The following is a 27,444-nucleotide window of genomic DNA, read 5'->3' as shown; positions in this document are numbered from 1 at the left end:
TACCACTAAGGATATGTCCCCTCAGAAGCCACATGGTTGGTCCAAGAGGATGGCCCTTCTAGATGCCAGGTGGCTACTCTTGGTTAAAGTCTCAACAGGCATTGTCACTGGTTACCATCTCTAAAGAAGTTCTCAATGTCCTTTTCAACGAATCTCTTGAATAATATTATATTACTTATATATAGTGTTTTATTAGGATTATTATTTGATTTCAGGTAAAAAATACCCAAGTCAAGCTTATAGGGAAAAAAGGGGAATTTTTTTCATATAACACACATAATTTGCTCATGTGGTTCTAGAGGGCAGGAATGGAGCTGGTGTCAGAAACAGTGGGTTGGAGCCTGCCTCGCTACCTCTGAACCCAGCTTCCTCTGTTCAGAACCCAGGGCTGCAAAGAATCCCAGGCAGCCTTCACTCCAGCCGTTACACCGGTAGAACAGAGGTACAAGCACTTCCTAGGGAAGAACTCTGATTGGCTTGGCCTGGGTCATGTATCCACTCCTTGGACCAATCACGGTGGCCAAAAAATCCTGGGGCCTGTGATTGGCCAGACCTGGGCCGCTTTCTCACTATTTGGGCCCAGGAGAAAGGACTGCGATCGGTAGCCAGAATCACACAGATGGGTAATGGAAAGAAGTTGCCAGGTGGAGAAAACAACAGGGTCCATTACTGGGCTTCAGAGTTTACAGAGCACTTTTGCACACATGATTTCATTTGATTTTCACTCCTCCTTCTTGTGAAGAATGTGGAGCACGTGGATCATTTTCTTTACCATTTGTTGCCACTTCACCTTACAGAAGCAGTTGGTCACCTATTAAACAAAAATAGTTCGAATTTCTTTTTCTTTTTTTTTTTTTAAGTTTATTTATTTTGGGAGAGAGAGAAAGTGCATGGACTCATGAGTCGGGGAGGGGCAGGGAGCAAGGGCGAGAGAGAGAATCCCAAGTAGGCTCCGCACTGTCAGCATGGACCCCCACACGGGCTGGGGCTGGATCTCACAACTGTGAGATCATGACCTGAGCTGAAATCGAGAGGCTGACGCTTAACTGACTGAGCCACCCAGGCGCCCCAGTATTTTGAATTTCTTAACATTGTCACAGGAAGGATAGATCCATTGAATGTCCTTTATTGTCATCTGATACAGTTCTTGTACGGTGCCAGCTCAAGCTATTTCGAGAACTCCTGACGGTAGAAAACTCCTTTTGGAGTTTTCTGATAGCAGGTCCCTGCGGAGTAGCTTACATCAGACGAAAAGTGGGTCAGTAGGCTTCCTGGGGACCCACCTTAGAAGTATAGGTCCTCCCCCTCTTCCCCAACTCTTCCCTGGCTCGCTCTTTCTTAGGAAAATCAGACGCCATTAGGAAAATTAGGCAGGTATTACTTCAAGCAGAGCTGAGGTTGGCGACAGGCCCCTTATTCATGCATTCATTCTTATTTATTCTTTTGTTTATCCATGCATCCATTCACTCAGACACACCAAAATTGTATAGGACACCTGTATGCTGATTAGTGGTTAGACAACGCAGTTTTAACAAAGAGCTCCCAAAATAGGGGGCACCTGGGTGGCTCAGTCCGTTAAGTGTCCGACTTCGGCTCAGGTCATAATCTCACAGTTTATGAGTTTGAGCCGTGCGTCGGGCTCTGTGCTGACAGCTCAGAGCCTGGAGCCTGCTTTGGATTCTGTGTCTCCCTCTTTCTCTGCCCCTCCCCTGCTTGTGCTCTGTCTCTCTCTCTCTCTCTCCAAAATAAATAAACTTAAAAAAATCTTTATGGGCACCTGAGTGGCTCAGTCGGTTAAGCATCCAACTTCAGCTCAGGTCATGATCTCACGGTTTGTGGGTTCAAGCCCCGCATGGGAACCTGGAGACTGTTTTGGACTCTGTGTCTCCCTCTTTCTGTGCCCCTCCCCTGCTCATGCTGTGTCTCTCTCTCAAAAAATAAATAAATACACATTAAAAATTTAAAAAAAAAGAAAAGAAAAAAGAGGTCCCCAAATAGAATAACTTAAGAGAAAAAGTGGTTTGTTTCTCATGTAAGTGTGTGGGATGAGCTGTCCAGGTAGTGGTGGGGCTTTGCTAGGGACCCAAGTTCCTTCCATCTTGTTGCTCTGCCCTCCCCCGGGGTACAGTTCTTGTTTTCTACGTCTGCTCCCCAGCCCATGTGAAGGAAAAATCACAAAAGGGGTGAGCTACTCTGTTGTTAGGAACGTGAAGTGGAAACTCACCTCATTTCTGCTCTTAACCCATTTGACAAAAACCACATAGGGCCATGCCTCGCCGCAAAGGACTCGAGAAATGTAGCTAGGCAGCCACGCACTTGGCCGAGATTTACTCATAGGAAGAATGGGAGAATGGGTGGTTGGAACAACAGCAGAGTCTATCACGACCTGCTCTGCCCAACTCCGTGCACTCCATAGGATGGAATGGAGTGAGCCTCGCTCTCAGGTGGCTTGTTAACTAGCAGGAAAGAAATGCCTTGTCCCCTAGCAGTAACACGAGGCCATGTGGAAGAAGGGTCATGGGAGTGGGGCAAAGAACATAGAAAGTTCACAGGAGGAGGGATGACTGCTTAGATGGGCGACCGAAGGGGGCGGCATTTCAGCTGGTCGGCCGGGGCTTGAAAGATAGGTCTGAACCTGAACTTGAACATGAATGAGGACAGCAGGCAGAACAAAGAGCAGTTACAACTGTCCAGTGAAGGGCAGATTCTCACGTGAATGAGGGACTCCTCAGCCACCCTCTCTCAACAGTTCTGAACACATTCCCACACGTTCGCCATTTTTGTCCCCACCTGTGATAGCGTCGGCGCATTCTCGGTGTCCTCCTTGGTCCTGGAAGACACAATGCTATACAGGTGCTCAGGGTATTTTTCCAAGTGAGCCTAGGCAGCTCTTCCTGGGGCCACCTTTCATCCCTTCTGAGTGAGACGGGCCGCAAGGCCTAAGGAGACAGGCCGGGCTGTGAGTCAGAGCCCGGAGACCTGGAGTCTAATAACTTAGTAATTGCAAACATTTTTGGAGCCTTGCCGTTTACAGAGCATGCCAAATATAGAATTTTCTTTCATTCTCGTCTCAACTCAGAGGGGCGGCTAAGTGAGACATCAGCTATGAAAATACTTTGAAAAATTGGCAGTGCTGCAGAATGGAAAACATCACTACGGAAACGCTGAAATCTTATGATTTCGAACTCCATTGATTCCGAATTTGTGGTGATTTGCACAAGGGTCCAGGCTGAAAATTATCTTTATGCTTGCTCTACCTAAAAGGATTTGCTAAGCAAATTCAGAGTGTGGCCAAGACGACTGGGAGACATTTACAACCTACTGAGGACAACCGTTTTCGGGGATGATTGTAGCACTACTGTTAAAAATACTGTGCTTCAATTAAGTTTGCACAGTGCTCTTTTCATTCAAGTAGGTCTGGCGGGACTTCTACAAGGCAATAAAACTTTGTTAGCCATTTGTTTGAGGTCCTGAATATTCTAAAGAGTACAAACATTGCGAAGCAAACTAGTTTGGGGCCTCACAGAGAGAATTTAAGTGTTTAAGAAAAGGCAGGACCGGGGCGCCTGGGTGGCTCAGTCGGTTAAGCGTCCGACTTCGGCTCAGGTCATGATCTCACGGTTGGTGAGTTCAAGCCCCGCGTCGGGCCCTGTGGTAACAGCTCGGAGCCTGGAGCTTGTTTCGGATTCTGTGTCTCCCTCTCTCTGACCCTCCCCCGTTCATGCTCTGTCTCTCTCTGTCTCAAAAATAAATAAATGTTAAAAAAATAAAAAAAGAAAAAAAAAAAGAAAAGGCAGGACCATCACTTGGCCAGGATGTGGAAGAGGAGATTCTGGTGCCAGTCTGCAGTTTGGATTAATTTTGGCAGTGGAGGCTCTTCCTCTTCCTTTCCCTTGAAATCTCCATAAAAGCTCAATCAAGCAGAAGCACGCAGAGCAATTCCGGCTGAAGTCAGAGTGCCTCCTCTCCGTTCCTCACTGCGACCCTGACTCATTCTCAAAGCACCTTTGACCGGGTGCTGAAGAGCCCAAAACCTTGATGATGTTTAAGATCTCTTTGAGTCCTGTGTCTATAACCTGATGGAAAGTCACAGTCAATAGCGGCCAACATTTATTTGAAACTTATGCTGTGGTAAGTCTATGCTAAGTGCCTGCTTGCATAGATGAGGCCACTGCAGACACCGGACCGTGATCACACTGACAATATGTGGTGGGACAGAGACTCAGGCTGGTCTCATGGTACATAGAACATGGTTTTATAATCATCGCTCTTACAGATCACGCCTTAGTACCAACATCTCCCCTCTCTGTTTGGTTGGACATGACTTAATGGGCTTATGTTTTACATTTGTTATAATTTATGTCCTAACAAAACTCAGAAGTCGAGGACCCCCCCCCCTTCTCAACCACATCCTCTGAAGCCTTAATAAGAGAGCACGGTGATGTGGCCATGTCCCCAGGAGCTGGGTGTTGAAGTGGACAAGAGCCAAGGAACTCAGCGAGCGTATAAATATATATAGTGTTTCAAAGTGGATGCATATTTGCTGGGAGGGGGGTGGGGAAAGATGCAGAAAGAGACATTTGGGATGAGCGTAGGGCAGATTGAGCAGTTTATGGAGTTTAAATGTGGTTATTCTATCTGAAGGTCATTCATTCATCAGACATTTATTAAGCCCCATCCTATGCCAGGCACTGGGCTAAGTAAGTGTTGGGGATACAGAAAAAAGATGAGTCCTCTTCCCCTCAAAGGAAATGACTTGTTAAGAAAAATTAACATTCAGGGGCGCCAGGGTGGCTCAGTCGGTTAAGTGTCTGACTTTGGCTCAGGCCATGAACTCTTGGTTCATGGGTTCGAGCCCCATGTAGGGTTCTGTGCTGACAGCTCAGACCCTGGAGCCTGCTTCAGATGCTGTGTCTCCCTCTCTCTCTCTGGCAACCCCTCTCCCCACCGCTCACACTCTCTCTCCCTCGCTGTCAAAAATAAGTTAAAAAAATAACATTCAAAGAATAAGAATAGTGGAAACATGGGCAATGAGCCATCAGAATGCAAGTGGCCGTGGGTGACTAGGACTTACTGCAGGGCTCTGTAGGGCACATCTGTCCAGTGTTTTGCTACGGTAACAAAGGGGCAGTGATCCCTCTTCCTTGAAGGGTAGGAGTCGAAAAAGACTTCATCGGTAATACTTTAATGAACCTTCATGATGACGCTGCAGTCGTCTTACAGACAGAGGAGATTTGGCCAAAGGAGAGAGGTCACCGGGCTCCCTGTGCAGCCTCAGGCGTCCTGGGCTGTTGGCTCTTGCAGCAAGTATTTAGAGAACAGGTCATGATTGATTAGAGGATTCAGAGGCTGTTTTCTCACCTCAGATACCCTCTCACTTTTGCAGAGGGAGGCTGCCTTCTATCCGTGCTCAAACTCCTTCTGGCCGAAGCATCTAGTATTCTGGCCACCTGGGGCACTGCATTCCCAACCCACAGTTCCCTGTTTCTGTGACAGGAGAGAAGCTGATGTACAAGAAAGGTGGGGACTGTTGGCTCCCACAGGGTAGGATGTAGGGAGTGGGTGACGGGTCTGAGGGGAGAAGACCATCTAGCCATATGGGGATTTGCACGCCCCAGGTCTGGTACCGAGGACCAGCCTGTCGCCAGCAGGACCACTGCATGAACTCTTTTCAAAACCCAAGAGGTCGCTGTCTTGCCTCCTTAGAATTTCTCTTAAATGACTTGAGTTTCAAGAAACAGGATCTCACTCAGTTGGCTTCGATTATGAGCCTTATTTCTATGCGTGGGCGTGGCTGTAAAGACAACCGGGCTCCTGTGGGGACTCAAGTGGTATGCAAGGCTCCACCAAGGCCACAGGGGGCACAACAGCTGGAACCACAGAGTACTAGCATACCCTCTGCCCATGTCTCCTCCATGGCACAACATCATGGAGGCCACCTCCCCCCGCCCCCCCGTGCTGCGGCTAGAACACCTGTCACCCTCTGCCGCCCCACGACTTCTGCTGCATCAGGCCCCCTGCTGCCTCCACGGACCTGCCTACCAGCCTACTCTCCGTTTCTCTTTCTGTCCCTGAACCTCTCACCCCTCTCCTTATGGCCCCCAGTTCAAATTCCTGTTTTTCTAGAGCTTTCCTGCAATGGTACTTGCCCACAGCTGGTTCAGGTCGCCACAGACAGATGGCCACGGTCGCATGCTTCTGATGAAGGCACGTCCCTTAGCAGAGGGCTTTGGGCTGGCTCCATGACCCCCGAGTGCCCCCACCCCGCCACCTCTCGCTTCTCTGAGAAGGGAGCTGTAGGCATTGATGGCATGAGGAGGCCCATCCAGCCCAGGTAGGGATCTGGTTTTGGGACACAGATGATGAACAGGGGGCGTCTTAAAGCTCATCAAGCCCAAAGTCCCTATAGGCTGAGATTCCTGGGCACCACACAGCCTGGCCAAGGCAACGTGCAGCCTCTTTTTAAACACCCCCTGTGACAAGGCACACACACAGCCTAGAGCAGTCCACTGTGACCATGACTGAGATTCTCCTTCCACTGAATGTGAATCTGCCTGGGCCTGGGTCCTGCCCAGGACAGAATCACGGGTCCTGCTCTATCCTCCCAGGCCTGTTAATCCCTGTTCAATATTATGGCCTCTTACATAACAGAAGACAGTTTTCTTGCATTTTCCCTTCAAAGACTGTGTTCCCTCCGGTTCTGACAAGCATTCCTCATGTGACTTACTTTGAGTTATCTGAGCACACCATCATTCTCCCTGGAATGTGGCCCCATTTGCCTGTGTCCCTGTTGAGGTGCGGCCTGGACGAGAAGCAGTTCTCTGAGCGCGGGCCGGCCGACAAGTGCAGCCAGGTGAGGTCAGGCCTGCTCCCACTGCAGACTTCCGATTAAAGTCGTCGGTCCCCTTATGCTTCATTCCAAGCAGGGGTTCTATGATCCCCACCGATCCTGCTGGGGAGCATATTGTCATCCGAAATCAGCCACAGAACACACAGTCAGATTCATGGGTTTGTTTCACTCTAGAGCAGCAGGTGGCCAAGAGGGAGGAGGGGAGCATCATCCAGAAGGGTGGTGACCCTGAAGCGTCCCGGGAGGGCCACAGGGGAACCTGGACCTGTCGTGGATGGGTTGCTTTCTGGGGTGGGATCAGCGGAAGTGGTGGGCTGGGGTGCAGTCACGAGGTGAGGGCGGCCTGGCAATTGGGTGCCCTCGGTACTGGATGGAATAGCGAGGCGGCTCTGGGACACCATTGGTCACTCATTTTACAGCCACTGCGTGGCTTTGGAGAAACAAGGTCTCCCGTTAACTCTGCAGCTGCTTTTATCTGTGTCCCTCCAGCCTGATTAACTATAGGAATCCTTTTTAATTATTCAGGCCGAGCTGACGTCACTCTTTCAATCCAGATGGTTGTTTATTCTTTCAGGATCTTTGTGGATTCTAGGGGCTTTAGGAGGCAGCATATTCCCACATTCAATCATGTGGCGGTTACCAACGAGATGCCCATGTGAATCACGCAGGCCCTGTGACTGTCCTTGCACTGACCTTCTTCTTTACTCTTCCCGCTGTTGTTCTCATTCAGACCCCCACCTGGACTGTGCCGCCAACCTCCAAGTGCCTCCAGACCACTCATGGACCCCAGGTCCGTCCATCCAACTGTCTGCGAGAATGGCCCACTGGGGCGTCCAACAAGCGCCAGAGATGCAACGCGCCCAGACTCAACGGCCTTGTCTCTGCCCCCACCTTGGTCCTGCCCTCTAGTTGCTATGGGTGCGTTGTACCTCCAACCACCAAGTCATCCAAACCAAACAACCAGGCGTCCCTGTCACCCAAGATGCCTCCCTCACCCATGCACCTACCTGGTTTCAGTCACCTGTCACTTCTTCCCAAATATCTTTCAAATCTGCTTCTCTTCTCCCTTTTGTGGGTCCTCTGATCTTTTGCTTGGGTTCGTGCAAAAGCCTTCTTACCCATCTCCCCGTTCCAGTCCCTTCTCCCTCTACCCCGCTGGATGCCCTGCTGCCAGAGGGAAACTTTTAAAATGCAAATCTGATCCTCTGCCCCCCTACATAACATCCTTTAATAGCATCTCATAACCTAGTGTGAAATCTGAAATATCTTACACAGCACATAAGGCTTTGCATCTGATGAGGCCTGGTTTCTAGCACATTTTTGCTTGCGCCCGGTGATCCAGCCACAAAGAACCACCAGCAGCTCCCTGGACTGGCTGCCCTGTGTCCTGTCTGACCTGTGGACAGGCCGTTTCCAATGTCTGGGATGTCGGAAATATTAAAGGCAAGAATACTAACTGCTGCCATTTACTGATGACGCACCCTAGGCCAAGGCACTCTGCTCATGAATACTTATGTGTCATCATAACAATTCTGTAAAACAGATACTAGCATGATGTCCATTTTACAGATGAAGAAACTGCAGCTTAAAAGAAGCAAAGAGGCCGGGGTGTCTGCGTACCTCATCGGTTAAGCACTTGACTCTTGATTCTGGCTCAGGTCATGATCTCACGGTCGGTGAGATCGAGCCCTGCGTCGGGCTCTGTGCTGGCAGCATGGAGCCTGCTTGGGATTCTCTCTCTCTCTCTCTCTCTCTCTCTTTCTCAAAGTAAATTAAAAACAAACAAAAAAGAATGGCAGAGACTGACCCAAGGTCATACAGCAAATAGTGTCAGGGCCAGGATAGGAATCCGGGTCTGCAATGAGTCTGATTCTACCGCATCTCCTCCGGTGTGTGCGATAAATTCCAGCCACGTTCTTAAACCCAACGGCTATATCTGTTCATGCCGAACCTTTCCCTGGCCTTCCCTTCACAAGAAGTTAGTTAATTCCCTCCTTCTTGCCACTGCGTCTTGCACATGACTGTGTCTGGCCATCTCCCCACTGTACTGGGCCTGTGGGCAGTGCCTACCTGCACACACAACCCTCCCTTGTCTAAGCAGCTGTGCCCTATCCTGGGGGCCTATCCACAACCCAGGCTGCAGCCGACTGAGCATGGGATGGGCACCAAACCCCCAAGGCTAGTCTGCAGGCTTGGAGTAGTGTTGTGATGCATATGTTTATAGGTCGAAATCAAGAGCTTCTGGAAGGCCGTGTAGGCCGTGGACATGCTCCACCCCAGATCTCTTTCAAAGGGACCTACTGTGGGAAATGTAGACAGCCTCCAGTTGCTGCCTTTTGGATCCCACCATGGCGTTCAGATCTCTGCCAGTCTGCCTTCAACCAACCAGCACACTCAGGGTATTGCAGCGGTCCATTCCTGCCCCATATGGACTCCTCCAACTGGCAGCCTCGGCTTGGGAGGCTCTCTGTTGGCCCAGTCAAGACTTTCTGCCAACTGCCTTGAAGTCCGCTACTCTTCCTCCCACTCTCTTTTCACAGATGTCAGACTTGTGTCACCATCTGAGGACTCTCCCCACTGGCCCCCGCTCCTCCCTCCTGCATCTTCCATAGGCATGTTCCCCAGTACATTTCTTGCACATTGTATTCTGTTTTGGAGTCTGCTTCTTGGGGGACCTAAAATGACATGGAGGGAAGAAACCATCTTTATACACCTGACACATGGCAAGTGCTGAATAAATGTTTACTGAAGAAAGGAAGAAATGAGCCACCTCCCTGACTCCGTGTCTCTACCATTTCCGGATCAATCTTCCTAGAGCATGACTTTGTGCATGGCACTTCCTTACCTCCCCACAGGCAAAGTAATAGAGGATAAAAAGAAAAGATACAATGTTTTGGATTTTTTAATGTGCTAATGTATCGTAGTGATATTAATGATGTAGGATGCACTTTCTCTAATGACATTATGAGTTTTTAAAACAAAGAGAAATTCAAAATGGTAGAATAGCTTTTGACCACTGAGCAATGGAAATGGTTTTGGAAGTAGTCTTTAAAAATAGAAACTTTACAGGGCGCCTGGGTGGCTCAGTCGGTCGAGTGTCCGACTTTGGCTCAGGTCATGATCTCACGGCTGGTGAGTTCGAGCCCTGCATCCGGCTCTGTGCTGACAGCTCAGAGCCTGGAGCCTGCTTCCGATTCTGTGTCTCCCTCTCTCTCTGCCCCTAACCCACTCGCATTCTGTCTCTGCCTCTTTCAAAAATAAATAAACATTAAAAAAAAAAATAGAAACTTTACTGGAGAGAAGGTTCCTCCCACCCCAACGTGACTCCTTTGGAAGTTCAATGTGTCCGGCTTGGGTGTCTGCTTTCTCCCCCAGAAGAGCTCAGAACCCTCGTCTATCCCCTGAGGCACTGGTTTTCCCCATCATTAATCTTTCAATCAGGATTCAGTGTCTTCCGTGGATACCCACTTCGCGTGCCAGGAAAGGTTGTCAACCATGCTCAACTCCAAGGCCCACTGTTCCCGTCATAATTTCTGAAGATGGCAGTCCCTCAATGGCAGCCTGTGCAATACACAGCCCCGTGTGGATTCTCCTTCCCCAGGGCAGCCGTCAGGAAAACTTCCTTCTCCCCTAGACTCTACAGCTTGAAATCGACCCAAAACTATTCCTATGTGATCAGATGCTTGCTGCCTTCCCTGGCAAATTTCCTTGAAAAAGACTATTCATGTAGTGTTTTGGCATGAGAGTCCCAAGAAAGGGGTTATAATAAGCATCCTCTTGAAGACTTAAATACAGTCTCTGGTTCTGCAAATACCATAATGACAGACTTGCGTTCTCAGTCCTAGGAAATTCTGCGGGCACCAGAGCTCAGAAACGTCCTCGGCATGTAAGCAAGCTTTATTCTTATTTGTGTCTGGGATCCAAGGAGAAAATAAGGGGCTCCCAGAACCAGGTCACTCAACACTCTCATGGAGGCAGAGGAAGGATCACCACAAGTGCATTTCTGTGATGGCAGCTTGAGCGGAATGCATCTGTGTGGGTCGCTTGGTGCCCCTGGGCTGTAGGGCTCGGGGGCGTGTTTTCAATCTTGGTGGCCAAAAGCAGAGGCAGAGGGCAGGCGTGGACAGATGGGACAAAGCCTCCTGGCACACACTGCCTGTGGTCAGAGATGCTCATGGTTGCCGCCAGAACTGGATACATGATGGGCTCAGATGACATCAGAGGGTGACCGAGGGGTCGGAGCGCTAGCACTGCCCAACTGCGAGCGCCAGGCTTCCTGGTGCGTGACACCCTCGGCCGTTCTCTCCTCTCCCCCTTTCCCTCTCAGTGGCTACTGTGGGCTCTAGCCAGCCGTTCCCGAGGCCCAAGGCTGGCTTGTTCTCGTGGGATCAACTCCAATACCTGCTTCAAATCTTCCTATTCCTTTATCTCACAGAGCATACATTTGATTGAGGAATTCAAGGAAAAACACAAGTTTTTTAAAGCCTTGTATTTTTGATAGAAAAGAAGGAAGGGCCTAGTGAAAGGAATTCTGCTGAGTCTTCTTATAAATCACAACCAGCGTGTAGAGCCAGCCTTTTCATACACTGAGCTCCCTAAGACGTGGGGAACATGGAAAGTTTGGGGTCCTTGGGAGCTACATTATCTTTCAGGATTGTTGCAGGGAGGGATGCAAAGTGGGTGGCCCGTGACTCTGGCTGTGGGAAGAACACTCCGGGGGGGGCCCTCGTGTTGGCACGAGTGCTGTCCTGGACAGTGGGGTGGGGTGGGATGAGGCAGGGCTCGAGTCCGTTCTCTGGGATGTTACAGTCATGGTTGGAAGGTTCTAGGTGCCCCCGGAGTGGAGCAACCAGGCTTGGGGCTGGCTTCCATGAAACCGCTGGGGCCTGACCTGGCTTTCCAGGCCTCACCAGAGGCATGGCCTGGTGCGGCATGAGGCAGAGAAATCCCTCCCCTGCGCAGATTCTCCACAAGTGGCACCTTTGCCATCATTTTCACAAAGTGATATTGTGGCACAATGGTCGCTGAGACTAGGATGAAATTTCATTGCTGGAAGCAGGGGGGAAACTGAAGGTCAGCCTGATCTGTCAGCAATTGCCATCTCGGTGGTTGCATGAGTCTAATCCATCTGCTCTAACAAAATGCCACAGACTGGGAATTCTCACAGTTCTGGCGGCTAGAAGTCCAAGACCGAAGGGTTGGGGCCATTTTGGTTCCTGGTAGGATCTCTCTTCCTACCTTGCAGATGGGGCCACCTTCTTGTTGTGCCCTCACAGAGCAGAGAGAGAGAGAGGAATCAAGCTCTTTGGTGTCTTTCCTCCTAAGGACGCCGATCCTAATAGATCAGGGTTCCACCCTTAGGACCTCGGGTAACATTAACTGTCTCCTTATAGGCCCTGTCTCCAAATTACCTTGGGGACTAGGGTTTCAACATAAGGATTCTGAGGAACACAATTCAGCCCATAGCATGAGATGCTCAGGGAATATGATGCCCTTTGAGGTGTCCATCGCCCTCTTCCTCTGGCCTACCCATGCTTCAGGCTCCTTTCTCCATTCTAGAACCTGGCTATGATTCTGCCACACCACCGCGAGGGCAGGGTGACCCCTGAAGAGTGGTGCGGGAACACCCGCCGGGAGAGCTGCCTGGATAGCTGTCTGTCTGGTAAGCTCCCCGGCACCTCGCCGACACCCGTTTGTCTTCGGTGCCCCATCTCAGCCATTGGCCAGGCCCTGAGGGAGCCTGGGGGGAAGGGTAAAAGGAAGCAGAGTGACACCTGTTATCTGTTACTTATCAGAAGCTGGAACCCACCTGGGGACAGAACACAGCCGCCTCACCGCATCTGCCTGGGCGGGCTTCCTCATACATAGGTTAAACCATCGAAACATGGGGTCCTGTGCATTCCCAGCTGAGGACGTGGAGAAAGCTCATCATGTGTGAAGGCCAGATCCACCTGCTAAATAAAAACAGGAGTGAAAAAAAAAAAAAAAACCCAGAAAAAAAAAAAATAAAAGCCCAAAACCTTGCGATTTGCCCAGCACCGCAAATGGCTCAAATTACAGCTACAGAAAAGTCTCCAACCCCTGGAGACTTCCCTTTCCACCCCGGCAAGTGGTGCAGTCCCTACTCTGGCTCTCCTCCATCGTCGCCCCCACCCCTGGCTGCTGTCCTTTCTCTGCCTTTGTTGTGTAGCAGCAAAAGGCAACGCCCTTCCAAAGCTCAGGGGACTTTCTTCCATTGTCACAGCATCCAGCCATGCCACTGGGGCTGCCCCCACTCCAGATTTATTCTTCTAGCAATGAGTCACTGCTACCATCTTGCCCCTCTGCTTCCTGCAAGCAGATGAGGCAAGGAAAAGGAAAGGAGGGGCCCCCGGCCAGCTCATGAGGCACCTTGTGGGCCTGGGTGGGCTACGGCCGTCGGGGTGTATGGGGGATGGAACTGGCAGTAAGGGGATCAGTCCTGCTGCCTGGAACAGGAACAAAACCCCGGCCTCCATAGGATGGGAGGGTCATATGGGGCCACACGGTCCCCTGGGTAGGGGACAAGGGAGTATCACTAACAGAGGATGGGATTTGGGCTCTATCAGGTCTGGTTTTGAAGCCCGGATCCACTGCTTCTGGCATCCTGGGCACGTTACCCAGCTTCTTGGAGCCTTAGTTTCCTCACCTGTATAACAGGGACCCCAACATCCTTCCTAGGATTATTAGCCTGTGGGCTAAAGCGCGTGACCCCTGCGAAGCTCCTAGAGCAGTGCCCAGCGTCAACCAGGAGCCGGGCACAGACTAGGTTTCCCCTTGCACAATCGTCCGACGCAAGGACGCTGTCCTCAGAGAGGTTTGGCCCAGTGTCCTGCCCTCTCGCACAGGCAGGCTGCCCGCGCACAGAGGGAAGGCTCCTTGCTGGGAAACCAGAACAGCCGGTGGTGGGGGAACAGATGAGCCTGTGGCCCTGGACCAAGGGGGCCCGAAGCACACCCACTCATTTTCTCTCTACACTGTGTTTGGCGATGATTTATTAGTGATTTCTCACATCTCAGGCTCGTGGCAAGAACTTGAGTCCCCTTTTAAAGGCAGTCCTTATCATCATTCAGCTCCATCGTCATTATTCAATATCTATTGTGTTCAGGGCCTTCTTCCAGACACCATATATTTACTCCAGTCTGGAAAGCTGAAGGCTGGGAGGGGCTGCTCGAAGTGTCCACGACGCCCCAAAGGGCAGACAGGGCTCGGGCAGCAAGTCCTTGTCCCACACAATCTCAGCATCGGAATTTCGGAAGGGATTGGTGACATTGGAGCAAGGGGACTTGTAGGTCAAATGAAAGGAAATGCTATTCTGTTGCCAGCAAGTAATAAACCCACAGAATTCATTATCCAACGGGGAGTTGGGTGGAGGCCTAAAAGTACGTCAAAAGGAGTTTTAGGTAAATTCATGGTTGGCTGACCTCTGTGGGGGGTGTGCCGTGATCCTCTGAACTTGCCACCAGGAAGGACGGCCAGCGTTTGGCAAGGTCTAGAGAAGGCGAACTCTGTGCCCTTGGGCCTTGGGTTCTGGCCCATGCAGCAATCTCCATGCCCATGGGATCGTCCTGGGTTTCTCAGATTTGTGATTTTTCAGTGCTGTCCATCTGAGCTGGGAGAGAAAGGAGGAGGCATTCCTGGAGAAAGTGGGGTGAGAATCTCCCAGGCAGAACACTGGACAGCAATTTTTTCTTTCCTGCTTAAAATTCCAAAGGCCTACACCCTTTTGAAACGGCAGCAAATTTCACAAGAGCACAGAACATTTGCATTGGAAGGGAGCGGCTGGACCATTTCACCTACTGCAGTTTCTGCCCTGAACGGTTTTGTGTACTAGCAATTAGATTCAGAAATAGAAACAGTGACGGTGCTAGAAATGCACTTGCTGAGCTGTGTGTCTTTGATGCAAAAAAAAGCCTTTGTACCTAACAACTGAGCTTTTGCTCATTTACGCAACCAATTTGTTGAGCACCAGCTCTGAGCCATGATCTTAGGATCCGAGGACGGAGAAGACAAAACACCCTGCCTCCTGAGAGTTTAGCCAGTGGCGAAAACGGCCCAATAGTTCCACTGCTGTGGGTGTTATGGGAGCAGGGAAACGGGGGTCCGTCTGCACCTGGAGGAGTCAGGATGTGAAGGACAGCCAGGAGCTCCCCCGTGGCAATGAAAACAGGCAGAGAGGGGTTTCCGCAGACCAGGGAGTGTGAAACAGTTGGAGAAGTGCTAGAATTCACTCAGGCTGCCTGAGATAAAGGGGGCAGGAGGCGAGTCTGGAACGTAAGACAAAGAACATAAGACAAAGACGGGCATTGAGGGTGGTGGTCCAAGCTAAGGCGCGGGGCGCTGGTCATGCAAGGGAAGCTGGAATGAGGCATAATCAGTTTCTCATTGTAGGGAGATGATCAGGGGGTGCGTTGGTGGGGGCGAAACTCTAAACAAGCGCATGAGTCAGGTGACTCTCCCCACATCCAGGAGACCATGACTGGGGACTACAGCAAAGTCCTGAGGTTACTCAAAAGGTGGGACCAATGGCTCTTGCTGCTAGAGGCACATGGCAAAGGGAGAAAAGAGGAGGGTCGGGGATGACCTCTTGGTTTCTTTGAGTGGATGGAGGTACCATTCATTGGATGGTAGCTGGGTGCTAAAGGGAGAATGTCACACTGAAAATAACGAGTAAGTTTTGGATAGACTGTACTTGATTTTTGTATGAGGCAGCCAAACAGAGATAGCCAGCAGGCTGTGTATCTCAAGATCCAAGCTCTGCAGAAGGGTGGGGTCTGGAGATGTCAGGACGCAGGGACAACAGCAGGTGGAGGTGAAAGCTTGCTAAGGGAGGACCCAAGCAGGAACAGAGGAGCACACGGAGGGTTCCACCACAGAATGGCCCCGGGCAGAGGAAAAGAAGCCCACCAAGGACAGCAAGCCAAGGAGGTGGGAGGAGAAGGGCTTACCGGAAAAACAAAGGAGGCAGGAAGGAACCGCACCTGAAACTTCTCTGTTGAAATTCGAGGTGCTTTTTTTTTTTTTTTTTTTTTTTTTTTTTTGGGAACTGAGTTTTGCAGCATTGTTTTAAAATTGAAGTACAACTTACATACAGTAAAGAACACAAAGAGTATATGGTTTGATGCATTTTTCCATATGTATACACCCATGAATCTACTACTTCAACTCTGGAGAATATTTCCGGCTCGCTAGAAGGTTCTCTTGTGGCCCACGTAGGTGGTGCCTCATCGCAAAATAATCTTTCATTCTGACCTCTGCGGTTATGCACCTTTGCCTGCTCTTGGTCCTACGGCTGGGATCACGTGGTGTATGTCCTTTTGCAATGCAGTTGCTTTCTCTCAACAATACGTTTCTTGTGACGGGCAATGGTTAGGAAGTTCTTTTTTTGTTGCTGGGAAGTATTCCATCGTGTAAATATGAGCTGTCCACCATGGTGTTTCTATCTGTTGATAGATCCCAGTTTGGCTACTGGTTTACTATAGTTTGGGACTCCTGGAAAGAGCGCTGCCATGAACATTCCTGTGTGTGTGTGGTGGGGCCCCAGCACACCCGAGAGTGGCACCGTAGGGTCACAGGGTAGACGTCCGTTCAGCTTTAGCAGATGCTGCCGAGGTATTTGGGCCAACTTACATCCCCACTCACGACGTAGGAGTGCTCCGCTCCACAGTATTTTAAAATAAAACACGATTCTATGAGGAACGCTTAAAACACTGAAAAAAGCAACTGCTTTCAAGAACCCCAACACATCGGACGTATCTATCGATCCGTTAACAATGACTATGTAACACATCCCTCCTCAATCCTCTAAGACTTCCGTTATAGAACCCCTAGTCGGCCTAGTTTGAGTTAAGGTAAATTTGTGTATATAAAATAAGTGAATTTCTTTATAAGTAATTTTACCATGTACAATTGTCACTAATTTAAAAAGTCTTTCTCGGGGCGCCTGGGTGGTTTATTCGGTTAAGCTTCCGACTCTTGATTTCAGCTCAGGTCATGATCTCACAGTTTTTGAGAGCGAGCCCCGCATCGGGCTCTGTGCTGACAGTGCTGAGCCTGCTTGGGATTCTCTCTCTCTCCCTCTCTGGTCTTCCCCTGCTTGCGCGCTCTCTCTCAAAAGAAACGAACTTAAAAAAAAGAAAGGCTTTCTCACCTTACACCCAGATTCATGAGATTTTATTCTAATACTCAGTTATGGATCTCATTTTTCCCAGGAGCTGGCAGAACTGCCTTAGCCTAACAACATGGCATATGTATCTTGGATGTCACAGGAGTCAGCATTAATTCAATTATGTATTCATTTTTTTCACTGTGTAAATATATGGTGAGCAGTCACTGGGTCAGGCACGTCCTACGCACTGGGGGTGGGTGGGATGGGGGAAATAAAGAATCATCACTTAGGACTTCTGCCCTCAAAGAATTTAGTCTAAAAGAAGATATGGATACAAAGAGCCCTAACGCAGAGTAGAAAGTTAACGAGTCTGTGACTTCATTTCCTGCAGGGCAGGGCGGGGCCAGCTTAGGTGAAACTGTAGCAAAAGAAACTGCCATTTACTACATTCACCTGTTTTCTGTCTGGCTGGAGATGACACATCGTCTCGGAGTGAGATTTTGCTCTCAAGTCGCTGGACTATACACCCTCCAGGTAAGCCTCACAGACATCCATTACCTAGAAGGCAAAGAAGGGACAGAAACCCCTGGGCGACAAAGCCTGCCCTGTTAAATACCCGTAGCAAGAAAATGGGCCAAATTGCTTGAAGTCAAGGAACCTCTTGGAACCTAGAAGTCCTAGCCCCTGACATGTTTATCATCTTTGCAGTTATTGAGATGGTTCTAAGTGGTGTTAGCTGTCAGGAAAGGGCCCAAAGGCTCCCCAGAGAAACTCATTGAATTCAGTGCTTGGACCTAGATAGTTGACACAGGAGTGCTGACTCCCACACAGTAAGCACCTGTGGAGAGAAGCCTCTCTGTCTGGACCCACCATGCTTGCACAAAGAGCCTACTTTGGGAACAGGGGCTGAATATGTGAGTGTGACCTTGGAATCCAAGCATAGAGCATCTTCAGCTGAATATAACTCAGGAGAGAGTGGGATGTGAACATCTAAAAGCTGAGTTCCTATTCACACTTCAAGCTGCTGAAGACTTTCATACCAATTGTAGGCTTAGCAGATATCGTTGGTTATTATAACACTCTTTGCATCCCATATTGTCTGCAGATCCCTTTACTATTCCTGTGCACATGGGCTTCTGTGGCCTCTTCCTACGGGAAGAGAAATTGTCAGGGAAAATGGACTGCTCTGTGGATTCCGCCTCTGAGTTCATCTAAGTTCCTCGCCTACTTTAACTCTTAGGAGTGGGTCACTGCAGAGTTCTTCTGTGGGGTCAGACAAGCTCAGCGAGAGAGCAGGCGAGGAGGAGAGCACAGCCCATAGTAAAGAATATGGGCCAAGCTTACCTGAGCATTTTGTCCATGGGTTGGAAAGACAGTACAGTGACTCTGGGCACCTCAACATGCCTGCCTCTTGACTGGTGTTGTACCAATCTGGGCTGCTGCCCTCCATGGCTGGTGTGCAATGTCCTCCTGGGATCTTTTCTCTCCCTTCTCCTGAGAATTCCCTTTACTTCTCTCCAGGGTATTGAAACTTCTGTTCCTGTTATATCTTTCCCTTTCTCGAGAAAGGCTGCCTGGGAAATACATTTTTGAGACTTTGCATGTCTGAAAATATCTTTATTCTATCTTTGGGCTTTTTTTTTTTCTTGGTAATTTGGCTGGGTATGGAACTCTAGGTTAGAGAGCATTTCCTTTCAGAATGTGGAATGCGTTGCCCCATTTTCTTTTTCATTTCAAGAGCAGTGATGCTCTTGAGAAGTCCAAAACCATTCTCATTTCTGACTCTCACATGTGACTTATTTCTCTAGAATCTCGTAAACACTATTTCCTCCAAGTTTTGGAAAATTTCCAATGACATGCCTCAGTGTGAATCTATTTTCATTCACGGTGACCCAACATTTGATGTATTCTTTGAAGCTGAAAACATGTGTCTTTTTTTAATCTCTTGGAAAATCGGGGAAATAATTTCATTTGGAATTAATTCCTTTCTGCCTTCTGTTCTCTTCTCTCTCACTCTCTGGAACTCCTCTTATTTACAGACTGGAGTTCTTGAACTAGTCTTTTAATTTTGCTTTCTTTTCTGATTTTTTAAATCTCTTTGACTTTTTGCTATACTTTCTGAGAGATTCACTGTTGAATTTTTCATCTCTGCTGTTTTTAATTTCCAAGAATTTCATCTTGGCTTCTGAATGATCCTTTTTTGTTTCACCCTGTTCTTTTTTCTTGGATGCAGTATCTTCTCTCTGTAAAGACGTGATAAATGTAACATTAATTCTCCTCTCCTCCCATGTTCTCACATCTCCCTGCATACTGCTTCATTTGTTTGTTGTTTGTTTTGGTATTTATTTTCCACATAGTCAGCTCTCCTTAGATGTTCAGTAGCAGTGGGATATCCAGTTGTGACTAAGAGTATGGATCTAGTTATCTGATTGGGAACCATAAGCTCATTTAAAACTCTGGGCAAGTGAGCGGAGCTTTGGACTTTGTATTGTGATGTAGGATTGTTGGAGAACCTCCAACAACAGTATTGCTAGGTCGGTCGCTCTTGAATTACACAGATTCCCTAAGTACTCTTAGCGTTTAAAAGAGTGCCTGACATGTAAGAGGGGCTCAGTACATGTTACTATTCCTGTTGTGGAAAATGTGTACACTGAGAAGCAAATATATACACAACTCAACTAATAAAAGCCCATACCCTTGCTAGCAGCTTCTTAGAGGCTTATAAAGGTGCAATCACTCTCAGAAACTTGGCCACAAGCTTTAACTGGTGGCTTCCATGCTTCATGGTTGGTGGGTGAAGGACGGAAAACGCAAAAGAAAGGAAGATGCTGGGCGCCGACACAGGAGATGGGAGGCAGCTGGCCGAGCAGGAGAAGGTGAATGGAGGAGATGCTAAGTAGCCCTGCTGGTGTTTTCCTCATTAAGCTTGTGTCTAAACACTCTCCATCTTTACAGTTCCAGTGGACTGGGTTCTGGCACACTTGGGGACATATTTGTTAATTAGCTCCACGGCTCCTTGGGTGGCTGTCCATTTTATGGGTGATGGCACCAGAGGCCCAGCCCTGCCAGGGGAAAGAAGGAATATTCCATTCATCCGGCTATGGGTTATTAAGCCACTCTGTCTTCCTGTCACAGACGGATTGTGAATCACACTGTGTTCTCTTCCATCCCCTTCGCTGCCTCCTCTCCTCTTTCCACAGCCAGGGGTGGACAAGGGCCTAGCAAAGCCTCACTGTTCTCAGACTGGTAGGTGCTGGCCTATCTGGCCCTTGGTAATGGGAAGAGTGCCCTTCTCCTTCTTCTCACACCTGTCGGTCCCCAACCACCTGGGAGTCCCCTCCAGAAACCTGACCTGCAGCTTCCGCAGTGCTGGGCCACTGGCCAGAGTGGTGGATTCCTCCCGGGAGCTGGTGTAGCCCTTGGCAGGAGATCAGCTCCACGAGTCATTAATTTCAACTACTCAGCATCTTGTCTTGGCCATTCTTGTGCCCCTGCCTCTCTCAATTCAATTCTAATAACTTTCTTGGCACAGAGAGATGGAGAAAGGATTGCCAAAGTCAATAATCAAGTTTCTACAACTGGGATTGTGTACACACACACACACACACTTATTTATTTATTTATTTATTTATTCATTTATTTCTTCATTTATTTATGGGTTGTTTTGTCAAGATAAGAACTGCATGGGCTCATGCTGTGTATTATCTTTGGCTTATTCTGATAAAAAACGTCAGGTAAGCAAATATTTGCCGGGCACCTACTATGTCCTAGGCAGTGTGACGGAGTGTTTAAAAACAGGCACTATTTTTTTTATCTAGAGTTGATAAAAAACTGGGCCAGCCATAAGGAAGTTCCCCATCCATCCAAGATAACAGAATTTCTAGAAATTAGAGAGGAAGGAAAGAGGAGTGGTTAAGCGGGCAGGTGCCCAGCTCTGCCCCTGACTCGATGTGATTTGGGGCAAACCACTTTGTGCCTGTTTCCTCACTTACAAAAAAGGGAGCACCTACCTCTTAGGGTTGTTATGAAAATCATACAAGACTGAACATAGCACTTAGAAAAAGCCTGGCACTTAGTAAGCACTTACCAAATATTAGCTATTACTATTATTATGACTTATAGGGACCTTAATGGTTTTCTCATCCAAACTCCTCCTCTTCATAGTGAGGATGTAGAAGGCCAGAGAGCCAGAGTGACTGGCTTGCCCACAGTCATAGTTTGGCCTCTTTAATTGGAGACAAGGATGCTAATTACCTCCACACCATGCTGCCCCCTTGGTCAATGGTGAGAGTTTTGATTCTAGAAACTCAGGCAAAATTTTGGCAAAGGACTCCTCTCTAGCCAGCTATTCAATGAATAGCCCCTTGTAGATTATGCTGGGACGTTCACTGTCTTCTAATCACTTGACTGCTTGGAATAGAGTTCTACAGACATCACCAGCATCTGGGACGATGGCACCTTCAATTCAGATGGTCTCGAGATGGTGCAGGGGTTAAGAGCCCCCAGTCTGGTGCCAAACAGACTTGGTCCAGATCCAGGCTCTTCCCTTTTCACCTGCTGTGTGATCTCAGGCCAATTACTTAAGCCTCAAGGTACTCAGCAGCAAATGCAGAGAGAAAGGACACTACCCCTTATTGCAATGTCATGAGGTTGAAACCAAATAATACATAATAGTAGGTAACGAGCTTAGCTTAGTGGCCGGTATAGTGTAACACCCAACACGTGAAAATTAATATGATTTTTACACTAGTTTTTAGCGCTCTCTTTTTTTACCTGTCACCTCATGTTATCCTCAAGACATCCTTCTAAGAGAGGCAAAAGAGATTCTTTTATTCCCACTGCCTAGCTAAAGGAAAGAGTACTCAAGGGGGCTAACTGAGTGCCATGCCGCTAGCGAGTGGCAGGTCTGGATCCGAGCACACAGAGGCTTAGCGACACCTAAGGCAATGCGTTTTCACCTCCACGATTAGACCTCAGGGACTAAGCAAAATCTGAACACGTCCTCATAGTTGAGAGGCGAAAAAAATAAAGAAGGAACACTGAAAAGAAATGAATAGGGTCATCATAAATTTGCAGCGATGCTTTTGTTCAACACGTTGAATCAAAAGCACATAAAGAAGGTAGAGATGAGCAAAAACGAAGCTCTCCGTAACAGCCCCGCAAGGACCAAAAACGGAACAAGATCATTCTGTCTGTAGAGAGGAAGAGAGAAACCAATCATCAGAAGCTCCCTTGTGAGTCGGGAGATGGTGGCAGGAATTAACATTTTCAGCTCATCTCAGACCTAGAGCAAAACGAAGTCTTGGGGGGGGAGAGAGAGAGAGAGAGAGAGAGAGAGACAAGCAGGGGGCCCTTGGGTGAAATGTCAGATCAGAGTCTGCAGAGACAGTGCCTGCTCATGGAGATGGTTCTGATGGTGAGGGCAGCTGTTAAAAGAATAATCTTTGCAGCTATGTCACCATAATCCAGACAGCCAGTGTGTCCCAGCAGTGTTCATTAAGCCAGGAAGCATTCAGACAAGGAGGGAAAGGCTGCTCGTCTGCAGCTGATCTTTTTTTCTCCCTCTGATCCCAAGGCACTATGAATCTGAAGGAGGCCCCCAGCAGACCTGCTGAGGAGATAAGCCATTTTTGTCACAAGCGCTGGTCTGCGCTGGTGCTGAAGCCAGGACGGAAGCCACCTGCCAAGCCGCCCTGCTCCCTGCGCCTTGCCTGGTCTGGCTGGTCTGCCTTCTCCCCAGACCTCCAGACATCAGCCCCCCTCTGGATGGGTGGGAATCCTGAAAGCCCTCTTGGCATCAGTTTCCCTGACTTCTGTTGCTGCACGTGGCAGGGGGCTGGGAGTTTGCGGGATAAGAAGCAAGCGGGAATCGGGAAGGGGGGGGCACTGCTTGCTCGGCATCTTGTTTTGACGAGTGCAGGGCTGGGGTGTTGATGGCCATGGAAGAGCCTGGGAACTGACCACTTTCTCCCAGCGTCACAACCGTAGAGTTGAAGCACAGGGGAGTATGCTGTGCTCTGATGGAGCTGTGAAGCCAAGGGCATACAGAATGCAGACAAACTGCCCCTTCTGCAAGACCTGGGGCCCCTCAGGTATAGACTGCTGCCCCACCAATTGGATCGGTTGGACCTAAGAAGCAGGTGGCATGGGTCCAGCGCCTATCGGAGGAATATGGGCCCCGGGCTCCAGGGGCTAGCTGTACTGGTAGCAGCATCATTATAACTTTGATATATCTGCTGTTTTCTTTTCTCTTTGCTTTTCTTTTTTCTTTTTTTTTTTTTTTTTTTGCTTTATTACTGGCATGTGTGGGTACAGTCCAAATGCTCTTCATTGCCCAGCAAAATCTCCTAATTCCTGCAGTCAGCTCTCTACTTGTACTGGAAGAGGCAAGAAGGGCTCTGTGCACCTGCCTGCATGCTCTCTGGAGGCAGGAACCAGGTCTGTTTGCCCCAGACCTCAGAGCTTCAGACAGCTTGCCACTGTCTGTAATACACTCTTCGTTGATCGATCCCTGGGAAAACTCTGACGGGCATTTTGCCATTCAGTGGTGCAGGAGAGGCTGCCAAGGCAGTTGGGCATGGAGGGGAAGAATGTTATACAAACAAGAGAGGAAGTTGAGCCTCTCACGCTGAGAGAAAGGAAGGATGGGAAATAAAAGGTGAATGGGAGACAGATACCATGGTGAGAAAAGCAGCCGTGGGATTCCTGCCTTAAAGGGTGGGAGGGGCTGGGGGTGTGCTATCAGTGGGGACCAAGCTAGGGCAGGGGTAGCGCCAGTGGTGAGGGTAACAAGGACTCCCTGGGTGGCTGCTAGCCTGGGACAGGTGGAGAAGGAGCATCTAGAAGGCTGTTCCATTCTTTCTCGCTCCCAGGATTGGCATGTCCCGACTTCACCCGTAGGCAGTGAGGACTTCCTAGTGCATTGGGGATGTTTCTGTTGGTGCCTCTTTCCAAACCAGCTGCTGAAAAGGGGTACTGGGTTCAATCCACGAGTTTGAAAATGACCTTGCTTGTGGAGAAGGAAACTTTGCTCCTTGAAACATCATGGGGTGCACTATTTTGAATTCAGCCAATCCAATTTGGAAGTAAGAGCCGTCACGCCATTTGGATTTATCGACAATTAAGTTTTTAAGCCAACACTTGTAAAGTGCTATTTCATTTAAAACAATCTTACACATTACCCACTTGGTGTTTGAAATAACTCCAGTAGATCCATTTTACAGAGGTAAAATTGAGGTCTTAAAAAAGTTTCAAGTAAGGCCACACAGCTAACAAAAGTGCATCAGACTTCCTGACTCTGCTGTTCTGTTTCACTCCTTTTCCTCACACAAAATCGCACTTTTTTTTTTCACTATACCAATCAATGATATTGTAAGGCTATAACTTTGAGCTCATGAATGAGTGACAGGGCATCAGTGAATCTCCTAAAATTATTGCAGATTTTGCATGAAAGTGCCCGTGTGCTCTTTTTTTTCGGGATTGGGAGGGGGCATAGTTGCAGCAGACTCATAAACATTTTCACGATAGCACAACATTAAACAAAACATTTGAAAAGGAAAAGCTGTTTGGCTAACGCTTGTTATGCATGCAACGCCTATCCCCCGTACACACCAGCAGCACAACAAACCAAAACTAAATTCTTAGCACAGCATAACAACCTCCCGACTAAGGCTACGTGCAACACTCAGATCAATTGAATCTTGCTTCTACTGGAATTTTTAGCTCTGTGTAGACACAATGTGGCTCTCTTATTCTAATTGCTTCCTGGGTCTTTTGCCAGACAGGCAGGAGGTAGCATTGCTGGTCCTCTTTAGAATGCCATCCTTCAGACTCTTGCAGACACTTTCGATTTCCCACCCAGAAGCCCAATGTGTTGTTTGCTTTCCAACAGGCACATTCTTCAGTGTGGCCATGGGCTCTACTGAATTTGGCCCTATTCCCAGGCCCAGCACATCAATCTTGATAATCTGGTCAATCACGGTAATTTTATTCCCCTTCCTAGGAATCAGCTTAAGAAAAAACATGTAACTGGGGGCGCCTGGGTGGCTCAGTTGGTTGAGCGTCCAACTTCAGCTCAGGCCATGATCTCATGGCTCATGGGTTTGAGCCCTGCGTCAGGCTCTGTGCTGATAGCTCAGAGCCTGGAGTCTGCTTCAGATTCTGTGTCTCCCTCTTTCTCTGCCCCTTCCCTGCTCATGCTCTGTCTCTCTCTGCCTCAAAAATAAACATTAAAAAAGAAAGAAAGAAAGAAAGGAAGGAAGGAAGAAAGAAAGAAAGAAAAAACATGTAACTTGATTCTGATCAATAAGATTGGAGGCTAACTCTTCTGGGGCTGCTTCTGGGAAAGGATTTTTAACTTAAAAAAAAAAAACAAAAAACGAAAAGAATATAGACATGTCATTTCTACCTCTGAACATGGCTGTGCCCAAATATGGTCACTGGAGCTGTGGCAGCCATCTTGAGGCCACCAGGAAAAATGGTCGACATGGTGAAGACAGCTGAGCAGAAAGTACAGAAAAACCCTAGGCCCTTGATGAGGTTGCTGAAATATTGAATTAGCCAACTAAGGAGCTGCCCTCCTACCCTTTATGTGATGTGAGATGGCAAATGCCCTAATTGTTTAAGCCATTTTGAATTGAGTTGATAATGACTTGGCCAAAGCATCCTAATTAATATAATAAGCCCCATGCTCTGGAACTACCTTCTATAGAATGCCTTAAGGTAAGATAATTCTATTAGTTTTGAGACAGACTCACCTTACAGACAATAAAGAACCAGTATAACTGGATGCATGACCAAAACAGGAAGGGTTGGGGAAAGTCTCATGAATTAATCTCTATAACTCAAAATTCCAATTTTAAAAGGGACCTTAAGAATAATTTAGATGATTTTTAAACTCTGACCAAGGGACACCTACAGTCATGCAGGGATGCTTTAGGAGCCTACCAATATTTGATTCAAATTCACTTAGAATTTTGTTTTGCAATTAAACATATTCACAGTTAAATATTTCACACACCAAATGTTTACTTACATACTGGAAACAACCAGTGTAATCAAATCGGGCCTTCCAGCTTTACATGCTTCTGTGTATATAGCTCCTACCATAAATATTTTGTAAATGTTTGTTGATTCAGAATGTGGCAGCCCTATTGGTCCTTTCCATTTTATTGATTGGGTTTTTAATTTAATTTAATCAAAGAAATGAGACAGAGAGACAGAGAGACAGAGTCTGAGCAGCAGAGGGGGCAGAGAGAGACAGAATCCAAAGCAGGCTCCAGGCTCTGAACTGTCAGCACAGAGCCTGATGCGGGATTCAAACCCACAAACCGCGAGATCATGACCTGAGCCGAAGTCGGACGCTTAACCAACTGAGCCACCAGGTGCCCCTTGTTTGGGTTTTTTTAAGTGCAGGCCTTCCCTGTGTCTATTTATATGACATTGTATTTATGAGTATCAAACACAGCATGCATGGGCCCTATGAAATTAAATGCCAGGTAAAATGTACATTTGCTCAGCACCTTGTGAGATCACAGTGCAATAATCAGTCTTCAGATGGCCATTGGACAAAGGTTGCAGGGCACTGATTTCCTTCACAATATACATAGTTTTGCATCTATTCTAAGATCTGAATGCTTCCCTTCCTTTCAAAGGTTGAATACGTTTACCTTGTCAAGGTTCTAGGTTAATCCTAGATGACTGGTCAGCAAAGACATTAAACCTGAGTTATGTATTGAATATTCCAGGCAGAATAAACTTGTCTATTTCAGATATCTGAGTAAATATCAGATAGAGACAGGCAATGGAGAGGCAGGGGCACCACCGGATCTCTCATAATTGCTAACGGTTGTCATGACGTATCCAGCATTACTCTAGAGCCTCACTGGTATTGATGCACGTAAGCTACCCACCACCTTTCTAAGGTAGGTTCCCGCCAATGTGCCCATTTTGCAAACGAAGACACAAACCGAGGCGCTCTGCCAACAAGTGGTAGTCCCAGGGTTTGAACCCACAGAATTTGCCTCCAGAATCTGGACTGTTTTTCGCTACATTGTTTTGTACATTTGCAACCACCCATGTGTGTGAGTTGGGATTCTCCCAATCCCATGCAGCTAAAACAAAAGTCAACAACATGTCGAACGATGAGGCCAAGGTAAGACAGCAACTGCTTTTGGTTTCCCTTGTTTTCAAATTTTACGTATTCATTGAAACAACCTTTTTTTTTTCTTCAATGCGGTGACAAGAAAATATTATAAAACTAAGCTTATAAAGTACATTAATGGTAAGGTCCACATCTGTCAGACCTGTCCCTCTTGTTTAGCTGGGTTCTGCAGTTAGTATAGAGTTTAGAGTATAGAGTTAGTATAGAGTATTTAGAAAAGCTCTTCAAAGCAAGGAATAGAAAGTCAGTGGCTTAACCAAAGAACGGTTTGTTGCTCTCAAATAGCAAGAAGCCAGGAGGTTGATG

The 27,444-nt window shown here is 48.1% G+C and overlaps 1 long non-coding RNA gene across 3 annotated transcripts in view; it reads right to left on the bottom strand.

Annotated features, from left to right (window-relative positions):
- Positions 1-10,186: 10,186 nt before the first annotated feature.
- The window catches only part of LOC122228507, a 37,260-nt gene continuing 20,002 nt past the window's right edge, over positions 10,187-27,444 (bottom strand). For 2 of the 3 annotated variants that reach the window (XR_006206623.1, XR_006206624.1), the window contains 3 exons: positions 14,293-14,480; positions 12,686-12,804; positions 10,187-12,590 (listed from right to left, as the gene is read on the bottom strand). This is a non-coding gene — a long non-coding RNA (uncharacterized LOC122228507). The remainder of the gene's footprint in view (positions 12,591-12,685; positions 12,805-14,292; positions 14,481-27,444) is intronic. The other variant, XR_006206625.1, reaches the window with a different exon arrangement.

This window comes from Panthera leo, chromosome C1 (assembly GCF_018350215.1).
Source record: "Panthera leo isolate Ple1 chromosome C1, P.leo_Ple1_pat1.1, whole genome shotgun sequence".
Classification (NCBI taxonomy): Eukaryota; Metazoa; Chordata; class Mammalia; order Carnivora; family Felidae; genus Panthera; species Panthera leo.
This window is presented reverse-complemented; position numbering and strand designations above follow the sequence as displayed.